The sequence below is a fragment of the Hypanus sabinus genome, chromosome 6, assembly GCF_030144855.1.
Source record: "Hypanus sabinus isolate sHypSab1 chromosome 6, sHypSab1.hap1, whole genome shotgun sequence".
NCBI classification, from domain to species: domain Eukaryota; kingdom Metazoa; phylum Chordata; class Chondrichthyes; order Myliobatiformes; family Dasyatidae; genus Hypanus; species Hypanus sabinus.
In genome coordinates this window covers 41924116-41951293 of record NC_082711.1, presented here as the reverse complement: position 1 = coordinate 41951293, position 27178 = coordinate 41924116, and the positions used below count along the sequence as shown (strand labels likewise).

Genomic DNA, 27178 nt, shown 5'->3' with positions numbered 1-27178 from the left:
TCAGCACAGGCTTTATCTAACTGCATCTGGAAGAGAATGAACTTTACAAAATACACATATTAGTTATTGTGCTGCTTGTCACCTGTCATCTTCCTGGAAATGTAGTATTCATCCAAATGTTAATCATTAACTGCCCTCTTAAAAGCTAAGAATTTTTGATGATTAGTTTGTCATCTGTATGTTTGAGTAATTTATATTGTTCAGCTTTTCATATTTATATTTTGATGTTACGTCTCATGAATTGCATTTGGTATTACAATGGTTGCCTTTGGTACTCCACCTACTGGCCACTGTATATAGTTAATATTTTCATGTGAAATAATATCCGATAGGGATGCATATTCAAAAGAGAATGTAAATATAGTGCACATGGCTACAAACTGTGAAAATCTTTGCATCAGTGATCATTTTAGGAAATGGAAGCAAGCCGCATCCGCGGACCATTCCAACTGAGCGAGATGATATAGTAGCTCATTCAACCCCTTGAGCCTGCTTGGGTCAGGATGGTTTTGAATTTGAGTCCCACCAGCCTCAGAGTGGTGTTATGGGTGAGTGCAATAAATGGATTGTGGGCCATTGTAGGGGAAATATTTTATCCGAAACCAATTGTGCCATCCAAGAAAGGAAAGAATCTAGCAAACAGAATCAAAGTTCACTTTAGATATACAATTACACTGCAGAGTAATCAAGCAGCAGCTGACAGCTACGGCTTGTGTTTCCTTCTTGTGGTTCGTGAACTTAAAAGTCTGCACAAATAACCAGTTCAAAGAGAAATGGGGACTTCTTGTACCTGCCAGAGGCCTCAGCATTATCGTGTCATTTGAGTTGCAGTAGAAAGTGTAAGACGTGTTTGAGGTCCAAGCTAAATTAGTGCGAACATAAAATCTAGCTGAATTATGGAGAAGTATTAGTTTAAACTTTTGGTAGCAGAAATGTGCAAACGTCAGTAGATGTGCTCATTTGGTGGAGGTAAAATTGTTTAAATACTCTTCTGGGGAAAGGGAAACACGCTAATAATGATGTTGTAGCTTCTCTTGAGAATCAGCATGTGTCCTCAGCCATTGTTGTCCGGCAAGCAGGGTGACACTTGAGCTGGCGGGTACGAGGGGCTGCTGCTTTGCTGCCCCCTCCCACCCAGGAGTCCCGCGGAAAAGCCACCGCAGTCTGAACGATCCGGGCCCACCATCCCACTTACTCCGTGCACTTACGCACTTCCACTGTCCTCCTTGCTGACTGCATGGGGGCTGTAGGTGCATGAGAGTCAGGGAAAGTGGGGAGCATCATCTGGTTCCTATGACCATGACCAAAATATTGCAGTGTTCGAGTTAATATTGTGGAATCTGAAATTTCCACAAAATCGCATTTGAGGGCTTTGCATTGTTTGGATTTTAAGGTCAGTAGATAGTGTTTAAGCTCATACAGACTTTTGTAGTATTTAAGCAGAAAGGTGAGAAGGAAACTAAAACTATTAAGTGAACTGTTCTGTCCATCTGAACCAAGTTGCCAAAAGATCTAGCTCATTTCTGTGTAGGCACATGGAAGAAGGTCCAGAGGGTACAAGGCGTTAAGTCTCCAAATCTCAGAGCCTTATCTGTTACTGTGGTTCCAGAGTTTGCATCACCCTAGGCTTTCTTCAAAGCCTCTTTGTTGTTCGTGAGTGTTGTTGCATGAGTGAAGTCATGGAGAGAAGTACTAGTAGACACGAAGCAGTCTCTATATTGGAGAAAATATGACAAATAAGCTGATAGCCTTTGGGTTACAAGGGAGAGGGGAGAGAAAGAGAGAGACCTTTTGGAGCAAGAGGTCTGCCTGGCTCAACACTACTCAATATTTTATATGCTAAAGATCTAAAGACAATTCAGACTAAAGTCAAAGGACAGTTCTATATTGACAATGCTTCTTTTGAACTCAGTGTAAATGCCTGGATCTTCCCACACGTACACCCTCCTGTTCATACCTGTATAACAGACACCTAAATACACACAAGTAACGAATTTAAATCTGCATTGTCTGTTCTTCCAATTAACTTGGCTCACAGTTCTTAAAAACCCATTGTTCAGAGCTGTGCTTTAGATGTAATCCACAGTTCGTATTCGGACCTGAAGGCTAGTGGCTGAATTTACTTGCTACATGTGCTAACTCCAAAAATCACTCCAATAGTGAGATCTTAAAGTAGTCACAAGAATCCATTGCCGATGAACAGAGTAATATTCTACACAGTAGGGCCAATATCTACTGGTTTAGCAACATCAGAAGTTTTCTTTCATGGTCTGTATCTTTCAACAGGCATTTACTCAGGCACGCCTGAAGTCATCCAAGTTTGTTCATGATGTTGCAATGCGAAGTACTGTATATCTACAACAGATAAAACAAGTTCTCCAAATGCAGTTCTCCTGGCCTGCGGAGTCTCCCCAGCATTGTTTGTGTTGCGTTCTGCAAACGATTTGACTGCATTCGTTAAGGTGCAGAAACAAGTCTGTTAATGCAGCAGTTTCACAACCACCGGACACATTAGTCCAGTTTACTATGATTACTCAAAGGTTGTTCTGAGTAATTTGGCAAAAGGGCCATCTTGAATTGCTGCAATTCATTTGTCATATGTTGTGCCATGTGTCATGTGCTGTCATAAGATGTCCTGGCCGAGTGATAATTGAAGGAACAGCTGACAATGCACAATATAAAATGGTTGTGACTTTGAGGGTAATTCATCTTCATTTATTTGCTTGCTACCTTTTGTGCTACAAATTGGTAGAGGTCTCAAATCTTGGTGACGCTGGTTTAAAAAAAATAATATTCGGCAACTTGCTGCAGCACTTCCTGTATGCAGTGTGATTTGCTGCTGGTGATTGATTAAGACAACAGATAACATACCCATTAAATAAAGGAAAGTATTTCCTATCCCTCTGCTTCCACAGATGCTGACTGACCTGCTGAGTTCCAATAGCGGTTAGTTTTGCTCCAAATTCTTGCTATCTGCAGTCTCTTGTGTCTCCATTACTGCTGCTGAAATTGAAATACAAAGTTTCTCACTTTCTGTACAGATCAGTGTGATGTGCTATGAATTTCCCTCAAATCCAGGTGTTACTAGTGTAATTAACTTTATAAAATGTTCCTTGCCCCATTTTGCTTTCTAATAAAGTGAAGGGAAATATCAACTTGCAAGCTTATTCTGACTGTTATTTTGGATTGATTTTGCACGCGGTTACATGGAAAATGTTGTTGTCGGCTGGGTGGAGGGAGGATATGGAAAGTGAATTTTTTGCATTGCTTGCATCCCTCGTCTCTGCTTGTGTCTATTTATTTCTAGTGGCAACTGCAGCTGTTAGAATGACCTAGCGGAAACCAGATCTGCTAAAACTTGATTTGACTGTTGCTTTTCACAGATGAGTTTGTCTGCAGAGACCTTGGGCATTTTGCTGTAAACTGAGAAAGCTAAATTGTGGCCAGATGTGGCAAACTTCACGATGATGAAAAGTCATAATGAGATAAATAATTGTTTCTTTTGGTTGACAACATGAAAGTAAATGCCCAAACTTAAGATGACCAAAAAATGGAAGTGTGAGAAATTTCCTTTTAAGGGTGATTAAAGTGTGGAATTATTTGCCACAAGAATATGAAACAGAGTCCAAATTTCTTCAAATGGTGATTTGATTGTTGTTTGAAATACTGAAATGGTAATTTTACACCAAATATCATCCTCTACGTGCAATGGCCTTGCTAAACACCGAGTTGCATGTCATTTCAACTCCCATCGATGTCCTTGACAAGCTCCACTACTAGAGTATAGCCAAAATCAAATCAGATGAACAGTACCTCAGATTCTGCCTGGGTAGTCTGTAACCCAATGTTATGATACTGAAGAGGGTTCAGAGGAGGTTCATGAAAATTATTCCAGGATGGAAAGGCTTTTCTTCTGAGGAACGTTTGATGGCTCTGGGCCTGTACTAGCTGGAATCCAGAAGAATGAGGGGGAATCTCATTGAAACCCATTGAATGTTGAAAAGCCTCGATAGAGTGGATGTGGAGAGGCTGTTTCCTATGATGGGGGAGTCTAGGACCAGCGGGCTCAGTCTCAGAATAGAGGGAGGTCCATTTAGAATGGAGGAATTTCTTTAGTGATGAATCTGTGGAATTCAATGCCACAGACAGCTGTGGAGGCCAAGTTATTGGGTATGTTTAAGGCGGAGGTTGATGGATTCTTGATTAGTCAGGGCATGAAGGGATACAAAGAGCAGGCAGGAGATTAAGACTGTGAAGGAAAATAGATCAGCCATGATGTAATGGCGGACCAGACTCGATGAGCCAAATGGCCTAATTCTGCTCTAAGTCGTATGACCATTGAATTTATCAATTTCAGGTAACCTGCACCCATTGTGTTCATTTCTCTCTCCTGATCTATCCGGATACTGTGAATCCTCTTCTCTCCATTTCTTTCCAAACTTTCTCCTCCTCCTCCTCATTCCATTTACCAAGGGCGCACTCGCGCTTGCACTCACTCACACACACCCCTGCCTTACCCCACGGATCTCTCCTTTCCAACTGTTTTCATGTCCCTCCCTTTTCTGGTTTTACTCATCAGATTCCAGAATCTTCAGCACTTTGCTGACTCCACTTAATATGGTACAACCACTATCTCTACCTCCACCATCCACTTCCCCCTCCAAACTCCATCTGCCCATTATGCTATCCTCAACAAGGTTCCTCCTACTGCCTACTAGCTCCTGTCTCACCCCTTTATATTAGTTGTCTCCCATCAACACCCCCAGACCTCTTGCTGGCTCAATTTCTTCTCTACCTCTACAGATGCTGTCAAACCCACTGAGTTCCTCCAGCAATTTGCTCTTTTTTAATAGGGCAGTATACCCTGTCCTCTCTCAAGCTCTTGTCATCCTATAATTCATTCAAATAACTTGTTAATTAAACTTAGCACAGGGTGATAACTTTTTGTGGGATATTTGAAAGAAAAATATTAAGTGAATTTTGAGTCAGCAACATGTCAGTCTAACAATCTTCATGCTCGAATTCCAGTCCCTGCATGGATGTGTTCTTCCTGAATCTCTGAGCTGTGATCCTCAGATGAATATTGTTTTTATTTTCTTAATCCATCAGCAGCAGCCTTGACTTCAACTTCCAAGGGCCTGAATTCTGAAATTTTCTTCCTAAAACAGATTTCTACCTCTCAAGATTTTATTTTATTCAGGAATTTCCAACTTGCTTTGGTCCCCGGTATAAAAAAGGTTGGGAACCCCTGATTTAAATTAATCTCTCGGATACTGAAGCTGATCATTTACATAGGTATTTAGATAAATTTTGCTTTAGTGAGTTTGCAAAGGAGAATGTTACAGGGTCATGGATGTGAATTGGAAGTGAAGTTGGTTTATTATTGTCACATGTCCAGAGATACAGTGTAAAGCTTGTCTTACAGTTTGTTCATGCAGTTCAGATCATTACACAGTTAAAATTATAACAGAAAGCAGAATGAAGTGTAACAGCTACAGAGAAGGTGCAGTGCAGGTAAACAATAAGGTGCAAAGCTATAGCAAGCTAGATTGTAAGGTTAAGAGTCCAATTTATCATACTAGGGAACTATTTAATAACCTTATAACTGCAGGGTTGATGTTGTCCTTGAGCCTGGTGGAAAGTTTTTTTATCAAGATTTTGTACCTTCTTTCTAATGGAGTGCCAGAGAAGAGAGAATTCACAGAATAAAAATCCTTCAAGCACAGGGCAGCTACACCAAGTTCTTGGCCCTGCATGGATGCTCTAAGTCTCTCCCTTGATCATTCTTTTCCACTCAATAGTGCATGTTATCCAAAGTGCTGTCTCTTTTCTAGCCTTGGATCTGGATAATAGTATTTATAAGACAATACTGTAAAATGTTTAACAATTGTAACCACCTGTGATCAGTCTGCATTTATGTTTCTTTAGAACGGCTTCTTGTTCACTGCAGCTTTTTGCTGGGGAGATTGCCTCGTCTTGTTGAGGGTACTTTAAGATACAAATAATTAAGTCATTTGATTTTGAAGAAGCATCAGTGCATGTATAGTGATTATAATCAATCTTCTGTCTACTTGTAATGTGAAAAATGCCTCCCTGTAATACGACTGTGTAATATCACAATCCCATGTTTTCTGGCTCATACCAGCTCCGACTAGCTTTGCGCAATATTCACCCCAGCTCTTGGTGTGCCCCATCACTGACCATTTCATTTCAATGTCTATCAATTCTGCATGCATTGAGTTCTTTTTGTGTATAGGAATTGAGAGGACTGTATCTTTAAATTTGCTAATTCGATGAGCAATCATTAAGCTGATTGATGAAACAAGATACCATATTTAGTTCTTCTCTCATCCCTACATAGGTCTGCCACCACTGTAAAAAGAATTCTGTGATTGCCTTCACTGACTAAAGTACCCCAATTTTTATAGTTTTGGATATTAGCAGGAGGGGAAAAAGGGATGAAGGCATTGCATTGACTCTTAATCATTTTAAATTTATAAAAAGTAACGTCACCTCACAGAGCATTAGGACTTACCGTTAGTTCATTTGTCGTGCATATTGTAAACAACAAATTCTGAACCTGAATATGGATATTTTCATGTGAAACATAAGAAGAAAGGCTTGTACATACTTTATGTCACATTTTGTATGGCTCCTAGTTGCCTTAAAGTGCTTTACAGGCTTCATCCCTTTTTCCCCTCATGCTAATATCCAAAGCTATAAATAGCGCATAAATGTGATTAACTGTTGAATCTTGTCTGTGATTCTAAATATTTCTGAAGCAAGATTGGAATATTTTCCCAAGAAGTGAGTTCTGTTTTGGGGAGCAATATATAAATAGAAATCTAAAGAAAATGCATTTCAGAGTACCAAAGTGTAATATTTTTGCTAATTTAGCATTTTTTGTTCTTCAGGATCCATAGGTCACCAGAGGAGATACGATTATTGACCATGAAGCTTCTTTCACTTTGAGAATTTGGTAAGTTTAAGTTTGCATCCTAGCACTTAGAGTTGATTACATGATTCCTGCAAATTGAAATTTAGCTCTGGTTTTGCATGGGCAACTTTATTTATTTACTTGATTTGGATTCCTGTTTTTGTACATTCAAAATCTGCAGATGCTGGAAATATGGGGGAGAATTTGCTGGGGAAGTAATACAAAAGGCACCGGAGGAACTCAGTGTGTTAGATAGCATCTATTTACATAGAAACATAGAAAATAGGTGCAGGAGTAGTCCATTCAGCTCTTCGAGCCTGCACCGCCATTCAGTATGATCATGGCTGATCATCCAACTCAGAACCTTGTACCTGCTTTCTCTCCATACACCCTGATCCCTTTAGCCACAAGGGCCATATCTAACTTCCTCTTAAATATAGCTAATGAACCGGCCTCAACTGTTTCCTGTGGCAGAGAATTCCACAGATTCACCAATCTCTGTGTGAAGAAGTTTTTCCTCATCTCGGTGCTAAAAGGCTTCCCCTTTATCCTTAAACTGTGACCCCTTGTTCTGGACTTCCCCATCATCGGAAACAATCTTTCTGCATCTAGCCTGTCCAATCCCTTTAGAATTTTATACGTTTCAATAAGATCCTCCCTCAATCATCTAAATTCCAGTGAGTATAAGCCTAGTCGATCCAGTCTTTCTTCATATGAAAGTCCTGCCATCCCAGGAATCAATCTGGTGAACCTTCTCTGTACTCCCTCTATGGCAAGAATGTCTTTCCTCAGATTAGGGGACCAAAACTGCACACAATATTCTAGGTGCGGTCTCACCAAGACCTTGTACAACTGCAGTAGAACCTCCCTGCTCCTGTACTCAAATCCTTTTGTTATGAATGCCAACATACCATTTGCCTTTTTCACCGCCTGCTGTACCAGCATGCCCACCTTCAATGACTGGTGTACAATGACACCCAGGTCTCGTTGCATCTCCCCTTTTCCTAATTGGCCACCATTCAGATAATAATCTGTTTCCCTGTTCTTGCAACCAAAGTGGATAACCTCACATTTATCCACATTAAATTGTATCTGCCATGAATTTGCCCACTCACCTAACCTATCCAAGTCACCCAGCATCCTCTTAGCATCCTCCTCACAGCTAACACCGCCGCCCAGCTTCGTGTCATCTGCAAACTTGGAGATGCTGCATTTAATTCCCTCATCTAAATCATTAATATATATTGTAAACAACTGGGGTCCCGGCACTGAGCCTTGTGGTACCCCACTAGTCACTGCCTGCCATTCTGAAAAGGTCCCGTTTACTCCCACTCTTTGCTTCCTGTCTGCCAACCAATTCTCTATCCACATCAATACCATACCCCCAATACCGTGTGCTTTAAGTTTGCACACTAATCTCCTGTGTGGAACCTTGTCAAAAGCTTTTTGAAAATCTAAATATACCACATCCACTGGCTCTCCCCTATCCACTCTACTAGTTACATCTTCAAAAAATTCTATAAGATTCGTCAGATTGATTTTCCTTTCACAAATCCATGCTGACTTTGTCCGATGATTTCACCTCTTTCCAAATGTACTGTTATCACATCTTTGATAACCGACTCTAGCATTTTCCCCACCACCGATGTCAGACTAACCGGTCTATAATTCCCCGGTTTCTCTCTCCCTCCTTTTTTTAAAAAGTGGGGTTACATTAGCCACCCTCCAATCCTCAGGAACTAATCCAGAATCTAAGGAGTTTTGAAAAATTATCACTAATGCATCCACTATTTCTTGGGCTACTTCCTTAAGCACTCTGGGATGCAGACCATCTGGCCCTGGGGATTTATCTGCCTTTAATTCCTTCAGTTTACCTAACACCACTTACCTACTAACATGTATTTCCCTCAGTTCCTTCATCTCACTAGACCCTCGGTCCCTTACTATTTCTGGAAGATTATTTATGTCCTCCTTAGTGAAGACAGAACCAAAGTAGTTATTCAATTGGTCTGCCATGTCTTTGTTCCCTATGATCAATTCACCTGTTTCTGACTGTAAAGGATCTACATTTGTCTTGACCGATCTTTTTCTTTTCAGATATCTATAAAAGCTTTTACAATCAGTTTTTATGTTCCCTGCCAGCTTTCTCTCATAATCTTTTTTCTGCTTTCCTAATTAAGCCCTTTGTCTTCTTCTGCTGGTCTCTGAATTTCTCCCAGTCCTCAGGTGTGCTGCTTTTTTTTTTGCTAATTTATATGTTTCTTCTTTGGACTTTATACTATCCCTAATTTCCCTTGTCAGCTACAGGTGCACTACCTTCCCTGGTTTATTCTTTTGCCAAATTGGGATGAACAATTGTTGTAGTTCATCCATGCGATCTTTAAATGCTTGCCTTTGCATATCCAGTGTCAACCCTTTAAGTATCATTTGCCAGTCTATCTTAGCTAATTCATGTCTCATACCTTCAAAGTTACCCTTCTTTAAGTTCAGAACCTTTGTTTCTGAATTAACTATGTCACTCTCCATCTTAATGAAGAATTCCACCATATTATGGTCATTCTTACCCAAGGGGCCTCGCACGACAAGATTGCTAACTAACCCTTCCTCATTGCTCAATACCCAATCTAGAATGGCCTGCTCTCTAGTTGGTTCCTCGACATGTTGGTTCAGAAAACCGTCCCGCATACATTCCAAGAAATCCTCTTCCTCAGCACCCTTACTAATTTGGTTCACCCAATCTATATGTAGATTGAAGTCACCCATTATAACTACTGTTCCTTCATTGCACACATTTCTAATTTCCTGTTTAATGCCATCCCCAACCTCGCTACTACTGTTAGGTGGCCTGTACACAACTCCCACCAGCGTTTTCTGCTCCTTAGTGTTATGCAGTTCTACCCATATCGATTCCACTTCCTCCAGGCTAATGTCCTTCCTTTCTATTGCGTTAATCTCCTCTCTAATCAGCAATGCTACCCCACCTCCTTTTCTTTCCCGTCTATCCCTCCTGAATATTGAATAGCCCTGGACGTTGAGCCCCCATCCTTGGTCACACTGGAGCCATGTCTCTGTGGTCCCAACTATATCATATTCATTAATAACTATCGGCACATTCAATTCATCTGCCTTGTTACGAATGCTCCTCGCATTGACAAACAAAGCCTTCAGGCTTGTTTTTACAACACTCTTATACAATTATGTTGAAAAGTGGCTCTTTTTGCTTTTTGCCCTGGATTTGCCTGCCTGCTACTTTTACTTTTCACCTTACTACTTTTTGCTTCTACCCTCATTTTACACCCCTCTGTCTCTCTGCACTTGTTCCCAACCCCCTGCCACATTAGTTTAAAGCCTCCTGAACAGCAGTAGGAAATGCTCCCCCTAGGACATCAGGTGCAGAACGTCCTGTTTACACCGGTCCCATTTAGGGAAATGGACAGCTGATGCTATGGATCGAGACTCTTTATCTGGACTAGAAAGAAAAGACGAGATCACCAGTATAAAAAGGTGGAAGGAAGGGATCAAGCAAGAGCATTGCTCTGATAGGTACACCCAGATGAAGGGGATTCATAGGCAGATGAGTGTAAGAATGATGTTAGAAGCTGGGAGGTGATAGAATGGTAGTAGCAAAGTGAAGATATGGAATATGATAGGAGAAGGTGGTGGAGGTTGGAATAAAAGGAAGGAGGAGGGGAGGATGTCCCCAAGATTCTGGTGAAGAATTTCAACAGCAACAGCATCCATAGAAGTGAAGTAGTTAACGTTGTGGCTCAAAGATCATTTATCAGGACTGAGAAGGAGAAAACAAATGGGTAGCTTGAAAGTCAGGAAAAATAATGTGTGGAACAAAGAGATTTTGTGATCAGCTGAAATAATGTAGCCATGTATATGTGAGTTTATGAATTCGGTTCTGAATTTAGGTTTTTGAGCCTTGACAGCGTTATGTTGATTCTGGAGTCTTGCCTACTAATATATTGTGCTATGAGCTGAATATAGATTTCCAGATGGAGTCTGACCAAGGTCTGACTAAGTAAAATGAAAACCCATTCCTTTCTGTTCCAGTCCCCCTTCGAAATCACAGGAAACATTTTGAGTATACGTCCTGTGTATCAATTACATTTCAATGCTCAATGACGTGCTCTCCTAGATCTCCCCACACCACCAGATTTCTCAGTATTAACTCAAAATTTAGTGTTCTGAGTTGCTGCATATAATCTGATAAGGGGCACTTAGATGTTGACAACAGATTAATGTCGAAGTATGATTTATTGAATCCCTGCCTATAAAATGTGTGCTCTGACTAAGAATTGCTAGATAGAGTTGTATAGCACAGAAACGGGCCTTTTGCCACAGACTGTTCATGCTGACCATGAGGCCTTTCCGCACTAATCCCATTTTCCAAGATTGGTCCCATATCCCTCCTAATCCTTTCCCATTCCAGTACCTGTCCAGACGTCTTTTAGATGTTGTTTTGTATCTTCCTCATCTACCCCTTCTGGCATCTCATTCCTCCCACTATGTGGAACAACATACCCTCAGATCACCTTTAAATTTCTCCCCTCCCATCTTAAATGTGTTGTGTTCTTTTAGATATCTTCGCCCCCCCCACCCTGGGGGGAAAAAGGCTCTGACTATCTAGCCTTACAATTTTATAAACCTCTGAGGTCACCTTGCAGTCTCCTATATTCCAATGGGAATAAACCCATCTAATCCAATCTCTCATAAGTAAATCCCTGTACTCCAGGGAACACCCTGGTGAATCTTTTCCACATTCTCTCTATGGCCACACCTGTCCTATGGCATGGCAACCAGAATTGTATGCAATAATACAGTCTGTGCAATATTTTGGACAATTGCAGTATTGCTTCTTGACTCTTGATATGCTATTTTAATATTGAATTGCTATTTTAAGGGAGCTGTATACTTGTACCCCAATATTCCTCTATACTTCAATCCTCCTGAGGTCCCCACCACTTACTGTTCTGTCCTGGTAGTATTTGATACCCCAAATGCATTACCAAAATTGCCTAGCCAAGCATTACCAAAACTGCAATTTAAGGAGCTGTGCCAAAAGTAATAAAACAACAAAATAAAATTTGATATACTGTTGCCAGAATGGATGGATATTCTATTTTCAAACAAAAGTGCTGTAAAGGAAACTCAGTTTGTCTTTTTAAAGGTTCAACAACCCAAAATTTCCATCTCTCCAAGGTAATGGTTACATATTTTTACTGTGTCAATTAACTTGTGTACTTGAAGGTAAGTTGCAGGGTAACAAGGAATAAGCAAACTGGCCAGAGCAGTATTGTCACATATTGGTAATAAATTCTCTTCAAGTAATGTAGAATCTGGGATTGTTGAGAGAACCTGTGAAGTAGAAGTTGTGTTGAAATCTTAATGATGGAGCAGGTGCAATGGGCCAGATGACTGACTTGTACACGCAATGACTGCTCCAATGATATGGAGTCATTTTCTACATTCATCCTAAATACCCATTTTCTAAATGAAAGCTGCCTATCTTTTGGTATTTGCCATGCGTGTCAATTGCAGTTTGAACTCTTACACTGGGTGTTCCCAACCTTTTCTTGTTGCCATGGACCCCTACTATTAACCGAGGGGTCCATGGATCTGAGATTGAGAACCCCTGTTTTAGACACGGTATTTCACCTTCATTCCCACCTTACATTTATTTTCAGTTGGATCAATTTTTGCTGTGTTAGGGTTGGTGTGAAGTTGCACAGGAATGTATCCAAGAGTTGTGGCATGAATTCCAGCCCATGCTACGATTGCCCCGTTTTTGAGAGATCAGATATTACCATATATCTTGTCATGATGGGACTCCACCTCAGAGAGCCTTGAACTGCAGTACTTTGGGAAGGGCAGTTCTGAATGTGCACATGTCACCAAGAGTCTATTCAAATTTCACTGCAAGATGTAGGATGTTGAAGCTTCTAGGCATTGAGTAAATGGAATATTAAATTAGATTACAAAATAACTCATCACAACAAATTTAGAGAGATGAGGGAAACATTTTTAGAGTGTTTCAAAGTTGGTCTAAAACACAATTGGTTGAAGACATTTAGAAGTTAATAGTTTTCACTTTCATTTAGTTTGCTCTGCCAAAGATTATTTAAGAGTTATTTATGATTACTGCTTCTGGAGATGATTGGTCAGGGGAAGTATTGATAGAAATCTGATTAATTTACTGTCATCTTGTTAGCTATAGGAAGTTAATATAAATTAAAAACATTTAACAAGTTCAGAAGATTGGACACAGACATCAATGTAATTTCCAACAGATAATGTAGATATTAATAATCAAGTTGGAATTTTGAGAATAAATATTTGAAGTGACTTTTTCTGGGATTTAAAAATGATGCATTCAAGGTGTACTTAAATTTAATTTAGACTTTTGAGCAGGGATCCCCAAACGTTTTTATGCCATGGAGCCTTACCATTTACTAGGGGCCTGGTTGCAAAACCCTGCTCTAAATGTGAGTGACAAATGTGTTGCTCAACACTACCAGTCATATGTTTGACAGGCGTAAGGTGTAAACACCTTACATTTTTACTCCTCAATGGTGGATACAGATCTTAAACTAGTTGAAGAACTTTCAACTTTTTAGCTAGAAAAAGTTCAGTACGCAGCAAGCAATTGAGTTAGGAAAACTAATACAAGGTAAATTTAAAGAATGTTCAAATTTTTAATTTTTTGTATTAGTTTTCCTAACTCAATTGCTTGCTGCGTACTGAAGAATTTTTCTTGTGCCCACATACTTAAGATTTAAGTTTTGCTTTACTTTGATTACTAAGTGGTATCCTCAAATGAACAGTACCTTCAACTGTCACATAAGGCCTCTTTTCAGCATATTTTGCTGTCTCGTAAGGTTTCCAAGACAAAAGGTACTTTATGAAATATATTTTCATCTGAGGAATATGGATTTGAATTGGCCATGAAACTCAGTGAGAGATGATGTCTGCTCAGTTTGTTTTCTTTTTGCCAGTCGAACAATTTCTTCCAAAGTAAGTAAATCCTTGCCTTAACTGATTATAGTTTTGTCCATTTGACCTACATAATACAACGAAACAGCTCAGGTTTAGAAACTATAATTTGTTCTGTCTATATGTTTCAGCAGCAAGTGTTCAAACAGTGTTGGCAATAAAGAATAAAGCTGTAGACTGGGAGTGTTTTGTAACAGCTGATCTGATCTCTCCATTCCAAGGGCTATTTATGGCAGATTAGCTGGTATCAGAGCTCACTGCTCAGTCCATAAAAGGATGGTCCTGTGTGTCATTGGCACATTGCAATTGGCCCTGAATCCTCAGAGGCTGAAATGAATCTATAGTTCTATCTGAAGGACTGACTGGTTTATGATGGACAGACAGTTGGATGGAAGCTCGTGTGTAACTACCACAACATAGCTCTTGCTCCAGTATACTTGGATTTGAAAGCAATTCTTTTTGCATTGGGAAATCTTGTTGGAAATACTTTGGAAATATCGATACAGGATCTAATTAACAAATAGTTGTGTTTGTATTGGAAACGTTGAAACGTTGAGTCCTCTTGAATGCAGATGAATGCTGCATACTTTGCTGCCACACTTGTATTGCAGTGTTAACAGTAAAATCATTTGTGCTGCACATTTACCTTTACGGGTTATTTTTTATCTGTCGGAAAACTGAGGAGTTTGTATTGCAAAGCCTTGGAAAAGTTATTAAAGAGCAGCCTGAACTTTATGAAGCTGGTGAATTGGCTATCACCCTGAAGTTTTAAACATTTTAAATTTAAACTTTTGAAGAGGAAATCTCATTTCCACTGAAGTAAGTAGGATGTTGTTCAATGGGGTATCTTAAGGAAATGTTAACAGCTGTTTCACTGAGGTTGTTATTTGATGCTGGAAAAATCTTTTGTTTACCAATGTGTGCATGTCTGTCATTGCTGATCATGTGACGGCTTGAGGTGCTTTTTAAGTTTATGAAGGAAAATTGCATAGGAGCAAACTTTCTCATAGCCGCGTTCATTATTTTTTTAAAGACACATTGCTTACTAAATTAAATTTGCCCACTGAATTTAATGGTTGCTCTTCAGATAAATGCTTGAATGATTGTACTCATGATGCATTGAGAGAATCTACCAGTTTTCTTCCTTGTATTTATTGAAAGGTAGTTGCTCTATTTCCAAACATTATAATTGTTTCTTGTTGGTAAATGGGATCTTCATTACCTAAAAATTTAAAAGCAAGAGCAAACTTTTTAACAAATTTTACTTGAAGCAATAGAATTTGGCTCAAGTTATCGTAGACATTATTGGCCAATGTCCTCATTCGTGCTGCAAACATGCCTTCAGTCGCATGACACAGACCTTTATAGTTACTAATTCAGTGATGCAGCTGGTTGGTCTTGGCTGCTTTATTGGATGACCCCTGCCCTGGCTTACTAATAAATTTGCTATGAATGATTTATGAAACACCTACGTGTAATATCAATTAAATCTGCTGCAGAAAATGATACCCCTCCTCATTGGTGTGGAGGATGGCTTTAAATAGCTCAAGGTCCTTGTTCATGAACCTGCGAGGGTTTAACAAGTATTGTTGTACTGGTCTAGTAGTTTAAACTCGATCTTTTTGTCAACTCCGACATTACAAATTAGAGGTTTAGAAGTTATCTGTACTGAATGGCTTACCTTCTGTGACAATGCACATACTTTTCATTTGGCATGAAACACACAACAATGCTCTAAACATTTATTTATTTTAAACATTACAGAGATCAGCACCTGTATTGACTTTGAATTTCACCAATGATTCTAATGCAAACCTTAATTTCAGTCAATATCCTTGAGCCTCCATATTCAACAATGGTGTGAAAATTTGTTTTAATGCTATTTTTATGATCAGTGTTCTTAAGATTCAGAGATCTAGAAATTTGAATGAAATGATACAAGAAATTTGCATGAATACCATGTCAGTCGTTCTCAGCTCAGCATTCAACACAATCATACCTTCAGTTCTAATCTAAAGGCCCCAGAACCTGGGCCTCTACACCTCCCTAACTCAAAAAGCTGCATCAGGGGCACTAGCCTCCCCAGAATCCAGGGCACTTTCAGAAGGAGATGCCTGAAAAGGGTGGCTTCCATCATTAAGGACCCTTATCACCCAGAACATGGGCTCATCTCATTCCTGTCATTATGGAGGAAGGTCAAGAGCCTGAAGACCCATACTGAATGTTTCAGGAACAACTTCTTCACCACCGCCATAAGATTTCTGAATGGTCTGTGAAAACGTGAACATTTCCTCAGTATTTTCTTTTTTGCACTACTATTTAATATTTTTAGATGCTCTTTATTGTAATTTATACTTTTTGTTAATACGTATTACAATGTACTGCTTCTGCAAAACAAATTTCATGACATACGCCAATGATTTTAAACCTGATTCTAATTCTGACTCTAATTCAATGTATTTTGCTTTGTGAAACACACATGGAAGAATTTGTTTTCCTATGCAATAATTTCCATTCCAACTTTTTTTCCCCATTGACCTGTTTCTAAAGACTTCCAGCTAAATTGTATGTTAAAATAGACAGTCTCCAAAATTGTACATATTGCTTAAAATGTATTTAATATTATACAATACTGTAAAAATTTCTAGGCAGGTTGCTTTAGAGTGAGTGTTTTATTTTAGGATAACTTGAGCATCACTCAACTGTGGTGTTAAATTATGACAGGCGATATCTTTTTATCTGTTGCAACTTGTGGAAGCAGCACCAACTCTGAGTCTCTAAGCTTAAATGTCACCGAGCAAAGATATGAAAACATTTGCAGTCAGGGACTCCCAGACATTAACACTTTCACTCTTTTACTCATCACCTGGCTAACTATCTTTGATGTGATGTCTGTATTTTGACCTTGGTCCACAACACTTGCATCTTCTGCCTTTGACTACTACAGTCGTTAATCTGTGATTCAATAACTACTGGACCGGCTATGTTGTAATGCTGTGTGTCACAAGTTAAGAAGTATTCATGAGACAGCTAACTGATAGCCAAGAATTTAGTCTAGTCATTCCTCAGCCATTTAATTGTATCTTTCAGTCTGAGGAATTGCTAAATTAATAACCATTGTTTTAGTTCTTGTGTTCATGTTGGAGGTTATTTTGGTTTTCTTCAGGAAGCTTAAAAAAAAGTCAGTACGTTTCCTTTGACCCTTACCAATTTTATAGAAGCACTATACATTCAGACCCCGAATAGCACTGATTCGTTACAACACGGTCATTCAATTCTTTATTGAAATTTTTTTAAATGGCAAAGGGTCATTCTAAACAATACTTAAAACTTCTCAAGAGTTTCCACCATTACAGTAAACATTCAGTCAGCCAATGAGAGTGCCTTACATACGTTCTGAGCCGCTCACAGCTAATTACATATTAGATCATGCTTTGCCACCCCCGTGTGTGTAAACGTTCTTGCTCCCTCGCCAGTTTATTCCATTTTTTTCACCCATAATGTCTGGAAAATGACCCACAATTTCTAGTGAGGGTAGTGCATCTAAGACATCCAGGACAAGCATTAACATGGACATGAAACTGCAAGTGATACAACACTAGGAAGCTGGTGAGCGTCAGATTGATGTTGGCGCCTCTTTGAAATTGGCTACGTCGACAATCAGAACACCTTATTAAAAAATGCAGACAAGATAAAAGCTTCTGCAACAACTACCTCAAAGTTATCATCAACGAGGGTGACTTATTCAAGGAGCCATTTGCTTGAAAAATGCAAAATAGACTAAATATAAGGTGGATGACCAAACACACCAAGATATGCCCTAAGCCAGCTGCTAATAATGGAAAAGTCAAGAAGCATCTTCAGTCTTGATTAAGTTGACTAAGACAATTGTACTGCTCCAAGGTCATTCTGGGCCTCAGCCTTTAGGCTCTATAATGAGCCAACCTTTCGCTGGGGCAGTGATGACCCCTCCTGATGCACTGTTAGTGGTAACTTATTTTTTATTCTTTCTGCTTCTCTTCTCATAGTTATATCTGCACTTGTAATGCTACTGTGATGTTGTAATTTCCTTTGGGATCAATAAAGTATTTATCATATTCAAGAAGAAGAAGATACGTCAGTAATGTTCACAGTCAGCAGAAGTTGGGCTGATAGATTTGAACAGTGTAGTAACCTCCCTAGCGTACGTATCTCTAGTAAAGTGGCAAGTGCAGGGAGCAAGGCAGCTGAGGATTTACCTACAACGCTGAAGGCCACAATCAAAAAGGATGATTATCCTCCCGAGCTTGTCTTCAATGTGAATGAAACAGGCCTATTTTGGGGAAAAGAAGTTCCTTCTTTAACTTTCATCCCCCGAGAAGACAAACATACATCTGGGTAGAAGGCTGCAAAGGAACAGTTAACTCTCTTGCTAGGAGGCAATCCCAAAGGTGATTTGAAGTTAAAGCCTGTGATTGTGTATCACTCTGAAACACCACGAGGGATGAAAGGCATTTTAAAGTCAAATCTACCAGGCATTTGGAAATCAATCAAGAAAGACTAGCTGATGATTAATGTTTTCCAAAATTGGTTTGGTCACATTTTTGTCCAGCAGTCAAGCTGTATTGTGAGGAGCATGGCCTTGAATCTAAAGCATTGTTGGTGCTTGATAATGCCCCATGCCACCCTGAGAATCTGGACACACTTTGGACCTGCATTCATGTAGAAATGGTTTAACCTTCCACCCAACACCACTTCATTACTTCAACCAAGGAATAATACTGAATTTTAAAGCCTACTACCTTCGTTGCACATTCAAGTAACTTGTAGAGGAAATGAAGGATCAAGACAAACAATCCATCAGTAAAAGCTACAATGGCATGAAAGCTGTAGGTAATATCAGCCTGGGATGAAGTAACTTCAAACTGCATGAACAGTGTGGAGGAAGCTTTGGCCAGAAGCATGCAGCAACACCCTGGGATTTCAGGTGAAACCAGCCATCCAAAACATTGTTGAACTAGTTAGTGAAGCAGGATTCGAGGATGTTAATGATGTTACTGCATTCTCATGGTGAGAGCCTTAATAATGAAGAGTTTCGAGAATTGGCAAAGCAAGGCATTTTGGGTGAATCTGATGACATGGATGGAGAAGAGGAAACACCAGCAAGAAGCCTCACCACAAAATCCCTCAGCACTAGCATCACCACGATCACACAGATCATCGATCAATAATGACCCTGACTGGGAGTGAAGCAATAAGGCAAAGAGAGGTGTTTGCGACATGATTTCCTGCTACCGAGAACTGCTTCACGAGCGGAAACTTGAGAAAAGGCAGGCAAATCTCGACGCCTACTTGAGAAAGCCTAAATTAGAGGCGAACCCACAGCCTGGCCCCTCCTCCTAAGATGTAACCATTTCCTGCTTCCCTCCACTGCTGCTGCATTGTATTGCTGCTCCAACTGATGTACAGGTTAGGCCTATTTGTGTGTTTGTTTCTCCACATTTACTGTGGATACATAAAATAATACATCATGTATCTCAGGCACACACATCCATTTGTGTAATGTTATAATGACCCCGCATACCGCTGATTTACTCAGCACTCCTACTCCGAGGAACTCGTCCTCAGCTTTAAACGGGGTCTGAATATAGAAAGCATCCCATCCAGATGCATCACTGTAGCTGTTCTGGCTGTGACTGCAAGAAACTGCGGTGAGTTTGGACACATCTCAATGCATCATGGAAACCAGTCTCCCATCCACGAACTCTGTCTGCCTCAGTAAAACAGACAGCATAATCACCAACTACCCCACCTTGGACATTCTCTGCTTCCCCCACCCACCCCCGGAAGATACAAAGATGAAAGCACGCACCACCAGGCTCAAGGACACTTTCTATTCTGCTCTTGTTAAGACTTGTCAGGAGTTAAGACTCTTGTATGTTTCAATAGTACAAGATGGAACCTAGACCTCCGTTTACTTCATCTTGACCTTGCAACTTATTGTCTGCCTGTACTATAATTTCTCTGAACTGCAACATTTAATCCTGCATTCCCTTATTGTTTTTCCACCAACAGCAAGGAAGCAGATTACAAAGAGGCAGTAGAAAAGCTCAAGGCCCGGTGCTAGGCTGATCACCTCTTCCTTAATGTCGACAAGGTGGTCATCATCTTCAGGAGAACTCGCACCACTTGCACCCCTTCTTCTTACATCAGTGACACGGAAACCCCTGCAATATTATGAAGGATCCTTCCCACCCTGCTGATAGACTGTCCCACTCCCATCAGGGAAGAGACTACTTAGCATCTGCGCCAGGACCACTGGCTCAAAAGAAGTTACTTTCCCCAAGCAGCAAGGCTGATCAACACATCCACCCACAAACCCACCGCAGCACCACCACTTCATCTTTTCCTGTCAGTTATCTTATGTACAGGCATTCCTAAGCCTATTGTCACTACATACAACAATCCGTGAAAAGCTACCTAATGTGTTTATAATTAGTCTTTTTTATTATTATGTTCTTTATCTTATTGGGTGTTGTTTTTGTGTTACATTAGATCCAGAGTAACAATTACTTTGTTCCTCTTTACACCTGTGTATTGGAAATAATATTAAGCAGTCTTGAAACTACTGCAGGGATATTTAACTTTGTTTTCTAGTTAAAACTGCAAGTTAAAATGCTCAAATATGGAGTTTGAACTGTAAAGTTTTGCCCTTTCCTGGTTATTTAGCAGCAGTCTGATTATGATAGTGATCCAAAGCAGAATCAGATTTATTTTAGGCCATAAGACCGTAAAACGTAGGAGCCATTCAGCCCATTGAGTCTGTTCTGCCATTCCATCATGGCTGATCCCAGATTCCACTCAACCCCATACACCTGCCTTCTCACTATATCCTTTGATGCCTGGACCAATCAGGAAACTTATCAACTTCCACCTTAAATATACATTCCAACTTGGTCTCCACTGCTGTCTGTGGCAGAGCATTCCACAGATTCGGTACTCTCTGGCTAAAAACAAACTACTCCTTATCTCTGTTCTAAAGGGTCACCCCTCATCTTTGAGGCTGTGCCCTCTAGTTCTGGATACCCCCACCACATAAAACATTATCTCTACATCCACCCTGTCTGGTCCTTTCAACATTCAGTAGGTTTCAATAAGATTCCCCCCCCCCCCACCTCCCATATTCTTCTAAATTCCAGTGAGTACAGGCCCAAAGCTGCCAAAAGCGCCTCATAAGTTAACCCCTTCATTCCCAGAATCATCCTTGTGAATCTCCTCTGGACTCTCTCCAATCACAACACATCCTTTCTGAGATATGGGGCCCAAAACTGTTGACAATACTCCCTGTGAGGCCTGACTGATGTTTTATAAAGCCTCCTTGCTTTTATATTCTATTCCACCCGAAATAAATGCCAACATTGCATTTGCTTTCTTTACCACAGACTCAACCTCTGAATTAATCTTCTGGGAGTCTTACACAAGGACTGCAAAGTCCCTTTGCACCTATGATGTTTGAAGCTTCTTCCCATTTAGATAATCTGTTGTTCCTTTTACCAAGGTGCATTATCATACGTTTCCCAACACTGCATTCCACCTGCTACTTTTTTGGCCCAGGTCCTGCTGCAATTGCATTGCTTCCTCAGCATGACTTAACCCTCCACCTATCTTCATATCAACCACAAACTTTGCCACAAAGCCATCGAGTCCATTATCTAAGTCATTGACAAACAATGTGAAAAGTAGCGGTCCCAATACTGACCCCTCAGGAGCACCACAAATCACTGCCAGCCAACCAGAAAAGAACCCCTTTATTCCCACTCGCTGCCTCCTGCCTGTCAGCCATTCTGCGATCCATGGCAGTATCTGTCCTGCAAAGCCATGAGATTTTATCTTGAGCAGCCTCGTGTATGGCACCTTATTAAATGTCTTCTGAGAATGTCTTCTTCGAGTAAATTACATCCACTGCCTCTCCTTTGTCCACCCTGCTTGCAACTTCCTCAGAGAACTCTTTAACAGTCCTGTTGGGCAAGATTTCCCTTTACAGAAACCATGCTGACTTTGACTTAATTTATCATTAGTCTCTAAGTACCCCCAAACCTCATTATTAATAATAGACTCCAACATTTTCCCAGCCATTGAGGTTAGGCTAACTGGCCGTTAATTTCCCTTCTTTTGACTTCCTCCCTTCTTAAAGAGTGGAGTGATATTTCCAATCTTCCTGTCCTCTGGCACCATGCCAGAATCAAGTGATTCTTGAAAGATCATTGTCAATACGTCCATTATCGCTTCAGCAACCTCTCTTAGGACTCTGGGTTGTAGTCCATCTGGTCCAGGTGACTTATCCACCTTAAGACCTTTCAATGTGCCTGGCACTTCTTCCTTTGTAATAGCAATGCCACTCACTCCTGCACCCTGGCACACACAGACCTCTGGCACTCTGCTAGTGTGGACAGTGAAGACTGATGCAAAGTACTCACTAAGTTCATCTGCCATTTCTTACACCACCTTACTACCTCACCAGCATCATTTTCCAGTGGTCCAGTATTAACTCTCACCTCCCTTTTACTCTTTCTATAACTGAAAAAACTTTTAGTATCCTGCTTTATATTATTTGCTAGTTTGCTCTCATATTTCACCCTTTCCTTTGTATAGCTTTTTTAGTTGCCTTTTTTTTGGATTTTAAAAGTTTCCAGACCATCCAACTTCCCACTCACTTTTAGTTACCTTAAATGCCCTTGCCTTGGCTTTTATACAGTCCTTAACTTCCCTTGTCAGCCACGGACGTCTGCTGCTGCCATTCGTGAACAACTTCTGTGGGACATGTACGTATCCTGCACCTTGTGAACTATTCCCAGAAACTTCAGCCATCTCTGCTCTGCCATCATCCCTGCCAGTATCCCCCTCCAATCCACCGGGGCAAGCTCCTCTCTCATCCCTCTGTAATTCCCGTTATTCTTTTGCGGTACTGATACATGTGACTATCGGTTCTCTCTTTCAAACTGCAGTATGAATTCAATCATATTATGATCACTGCCTACTCAGGGTTCCTTTACGTTAAGCTCCCTAATAAGCACTGGCTTATTACACGGCACCCAATTTCTTTCTGAGTAGGCTCAAGCACATCTCATAGACATTCAACAAATTTCCTTTCTTGTGACACAACACCATCCTGATTTTTCCCTATTCCTTTGCACACTGAAGTCCCCCATTATAATTGCGACATTATCCTTATTACAAGCCTTTACAGTTCCCTTTGCAAACTCCATCCCACATCCTGACTTCTATTTGGAGGGCTATCCATGATTCCCATAATTTTTTTTCACCCTTGCAGTTTCTTAACTCCACCCATAAAGATTCAAATTCTCTGTCCATCTCACCACTTTCTAAAGATGTAATTTCATCTTCTACCAACAGAGCTTCACCACTGTCTATGCCTTTCTGTCTGTTCTTTCGATACAATGTATATTCTTTGATGTTAAGCTCCCAAGTCTGGCCTTCTTTCAGTCGCGACCCACAGCGTCATACTGACCAATTTCTAATTGTGCCACATCCATTGTATTTTGAATACTATGTGCATTTGAATACAGCACCTTCAGTCCTGCAATCTTCGCCCTTTTAAATTTTGCCTCTGTCGTCCAGTTTAACTCTTTGCTCTGTCTGCAGTTGTACCCAATAATTTGCTTGTCCTTCCTTACGTTCATGTTACATCTATCATCTATTTGTAAACCTGCTGGCTCATCCTCAGCTCCATCATACTGGTTCCCATACCCCTGCCATATTAGTTTAAACCACTCCCAACAGCTCTAGTAAACCTGCCCACAAGAATATTGCCCCCACCTCGGATTCATGTGAAACCCATTGTTTTTGTACAGATCACACTTGACCCAGATGAGGTTCCAGTGATCCAGAAATCTGAATCACTGCCCCCTGCTCCAATTCTTCAGCTATCTCATTCTATTTGTATTCTTACTGTCGCTTGATGAGGCAGCAATCCCAAGATTGCTACCCTTGAAGTCCTGCTTCTCAGCTTCCTTTCTAATTCGCTATATTCTGTTTTCAGGTCTTCCTCCTTTTTTCTACCTATGTCATTGGTACCAATATATACCATGACTTCTGGCTGCTCACTCTCCCTTTTCAGGATATTGCGGACACGTTCAGAACCATCGCAGACCCTGGGACGTGGGAGGCAAACTACCATCTGTGTTTCTTTTTCATGTCCACAGAATTGCCGATCTGTCCCCCTTTTGCCCTTTTCCTGCTGAAGAGCCTTAAGCAAGTTGTATCTGCTATCATCCTGGCTAAGATTTGCCAAAATACAACCAAAGATTAAATTCGAAAGCAGAGACAAATATTGTCATACTGAAGCCAGGGCCTTCCATGAACGAACCCTTTGTTATGAAAATGTTTGGCAAATGCATAATTAATTTGCATGTACAGCTGCAAGAGAAAGTTAGTGAACCCTTTGCAATTACCTGGTTTTCTGCATTAATTACTCATAAACTGTGGTATGAGCTTCATCTATGTCACAATAATAGACAAACACAATCAACCTAACACACAAACAATTGTACTTTTTATGTCTTTATTGAACTTATTGTTGAATCATCCACAGTCCAGACTGGAAAAGGTTTGTGAACCCTTGTATTTAATAACTGGTAGAACCTCTTTTAGCAGCAATAACCTCCACCAAACATTTACTGTAGCTGCTGGTCAGACCTGCACAATGGCAAGGAGGAATCTTAGACCATTCCTCCATACAAAACTTTTTCAGTTCGTCAATATTTCTGGGATAGCTTGCATGAACAGCTAACTTCAGCTCATACTAAAACTCCCAATTGGGTTAAGGTCTGGATTCTGACTTGGCCATTCCAAAATACAAATTTTCTTCTTTTTAAACCATTCTATTGTTTTTTACTCTTCTATTTTTAATCATTGCCTTGCTGCATTATCCAACTTCTATTAAGTTTCCAGTGATGAACTGCTACCCTGACATTCACCTGTAAAATGTCTTGATAGAATTTTGAATTCATTGTTCCCTCACTGATTGCAAGCTGTCCAGGCCCTGAGGCAGTAAAGCAGCCCCAAACCATGACGCTCCTTCCACCGTGCTTCACAGTTGGGGGGAGGTTTTGGTGCGTGTATGCAGTGACCCTTTTCCTCCAAACGTAGCGGTGTGTTTTCTGCCAAAAAGTTCAACTTTTCTCTCATCTGCCCTCAGAACATTGTCCCAGAAGCATGGTGGAACATCCAGCTGGTCTTTTGCAAACTTAAGATGTGCAGCAATGTTTTTTTTGGAGAACAGTGGTTCTCTCTGTGGTGTCCTTCCATGAACACCATTCTTGTTCAGTGGTTTTCTTGTAGTGGACATGTGAACAGAGACTTTAGCGAGTTCTTGAGATTTCTGCAGGTCTTCTGCCTTTACCCTTGGCTTTTTTTAAAATCTCCTTCAGCATTGTACATTGTGCCCTTGGTGTGATCTTTGCAGGACTCCCACTCCTAGGGAGAGTTGCAACAGTACTGTTTCCTCCACTTGTAGACAATTTTTTTTACTGTAAACTGATGAACACTCAGGTCTTTAGAAATGCTTTTATAGCCTTTTCCAGCTTCATGCATCTCTACAACTATAAATGTAAAATTAACATCTGCACTTCTGCATCATTGTATTTAAAATGCATAAGTTCAAAATCAGATGAAATATAATTATAATTTTCAAAGTAATTTTGAAAAAAAGCCACTTTAACTTTTTAATGGGATTCTGAAATCTTTTTTCTCCAGTGACGTTTGTTCTACCTGGTTAATTATCGCCTGTTATCAGTTGTTGGCCTTTGACTTACATTTGGTGTTAGAAAATGTATTGATGTAATCGGTCAAATTGGAGCTGGATGTAGATGAATCTAATGAGATCATTCGAGCTCCTCCTTATCTCTGGGATTAACCTGACAGGTGACCCATGTAGCTGCATGTAACTTTAAAACAAAAATTAAATATATACATACTTTAGCTGTTGCTACTAATCATTTTTATGTTATAGCAAATGTACTTTACAGATTGTTTTAATGTTAACTTATAATCAAAGTATTTTAATTTATGACACGTTGTATTCCCAGTGCTCAAATACACTTCATTGTTGTTATTATTAATGAGGAAATATATAATTCATGATTCAGTACTAACTGCTTCTCAAGGCCAAAGACTACAGATTGGCCCAGATTCAGAAGACAGATGATTTTTTTCAGCAGGATGTATCCTAGTTTACGTTTGTGATTATGTGCTTTGAGATTATGTTCCGTTAAAAGTGCTTTTTCATCCCAAAGGACTGTCGGGTAAGTTGGGGTGGCATGGTAGCATAGTGATTAGCACAATACTTTGCAGTATCAACGACCCAAGTTCAATTCCTGTGAGGAGTTTGTATGGCCTCCCCATATCTGCGTTGGTATCCTCTAACTGCTCTGGTTTCTTCCCACAGTCTAAAGACACATCAGTTAGTAGGTTAATTGTTCACTGTAAATTAGGGTAGTATTAAATCAGGGGAATACAGAGAGGTGCAGCTTGAAGGGCTGAAAGTACCTGCTCTGCACTGTATCTCAATAAATAAATAAATGAAGGTCTCGTTCCTGTAACGATTTCATCATAACACTTGAGCTTACCGTAATCACTCAGATGCTATGTTCTTTAGATTTTAACTTATTCACTGAGCCTATAGTACAGGCTGGCAGAAACATTGGTGTAGTTAGTGTGTTTTGTTATTTTTAAACTCCTCATAATTGGATCTCTTTCAAAACAAAGAATTTTTAAACTAAAACAGCCTGAAAACATTAAGGTGTTATTGTATTCAAATGTACAGGACCATTGATGCCCCTTGAGTACTGTGTGCTGTTATGGTCTCTGTATCTGGGAAAGTTGTAGTTGTGGACAGAATTCAGAGATCATCAGATATATTTCTAGAAGTGCGGGACTAATGTAGGAAATGATATTGAGTCACTTAAAGAGTGTATTCAGTAGTTTAGAAGAATGAGAAACCTACAATATTCTAAGACAAGTTAGACATAGAAAGGATATTTCCAATGGTAGGAAGTCCGAGAACGTGAGTCTCATTTAAACGTAGTAAGCCATTGAAGACTGAGACATCACTTCTGCAAGAGAGTGATGAACCTGTGGAGCAGTCCGCTACAGAAAACATTTTGAAGCCACATCAGTAAATATATTCATGAAGACTCTGTGGACCTTGGAGATTAGAGTGGCAGTGATATTGGAAGAAATCTG

At 40.1% G+C, this 27178-nt stretch overlaps 1 protein-coding gene across 6 annotated transcripts in view; it reads left to right on the top strand.

Annotated features, from left to right (window-relative positions):
- Positions 1–27178, top strand: part of svila (supervillin a) — a 259828-nt gene that overhangs the window by 68677 nt on the left and 163973 nt on the right. For all 6 annotated transcript variants that reach the window (XM_059971985.1, XM_059971988.1, XM_059971984.1 and 3 more), the window contains exon 2: positions 6915–6979. The gene's annotated coding sequence lies outside the window, so the exon portion shown is untranslated. The remainder of the gene's footprint in view (positions 1–6914; positions 6980–27178) is intronic.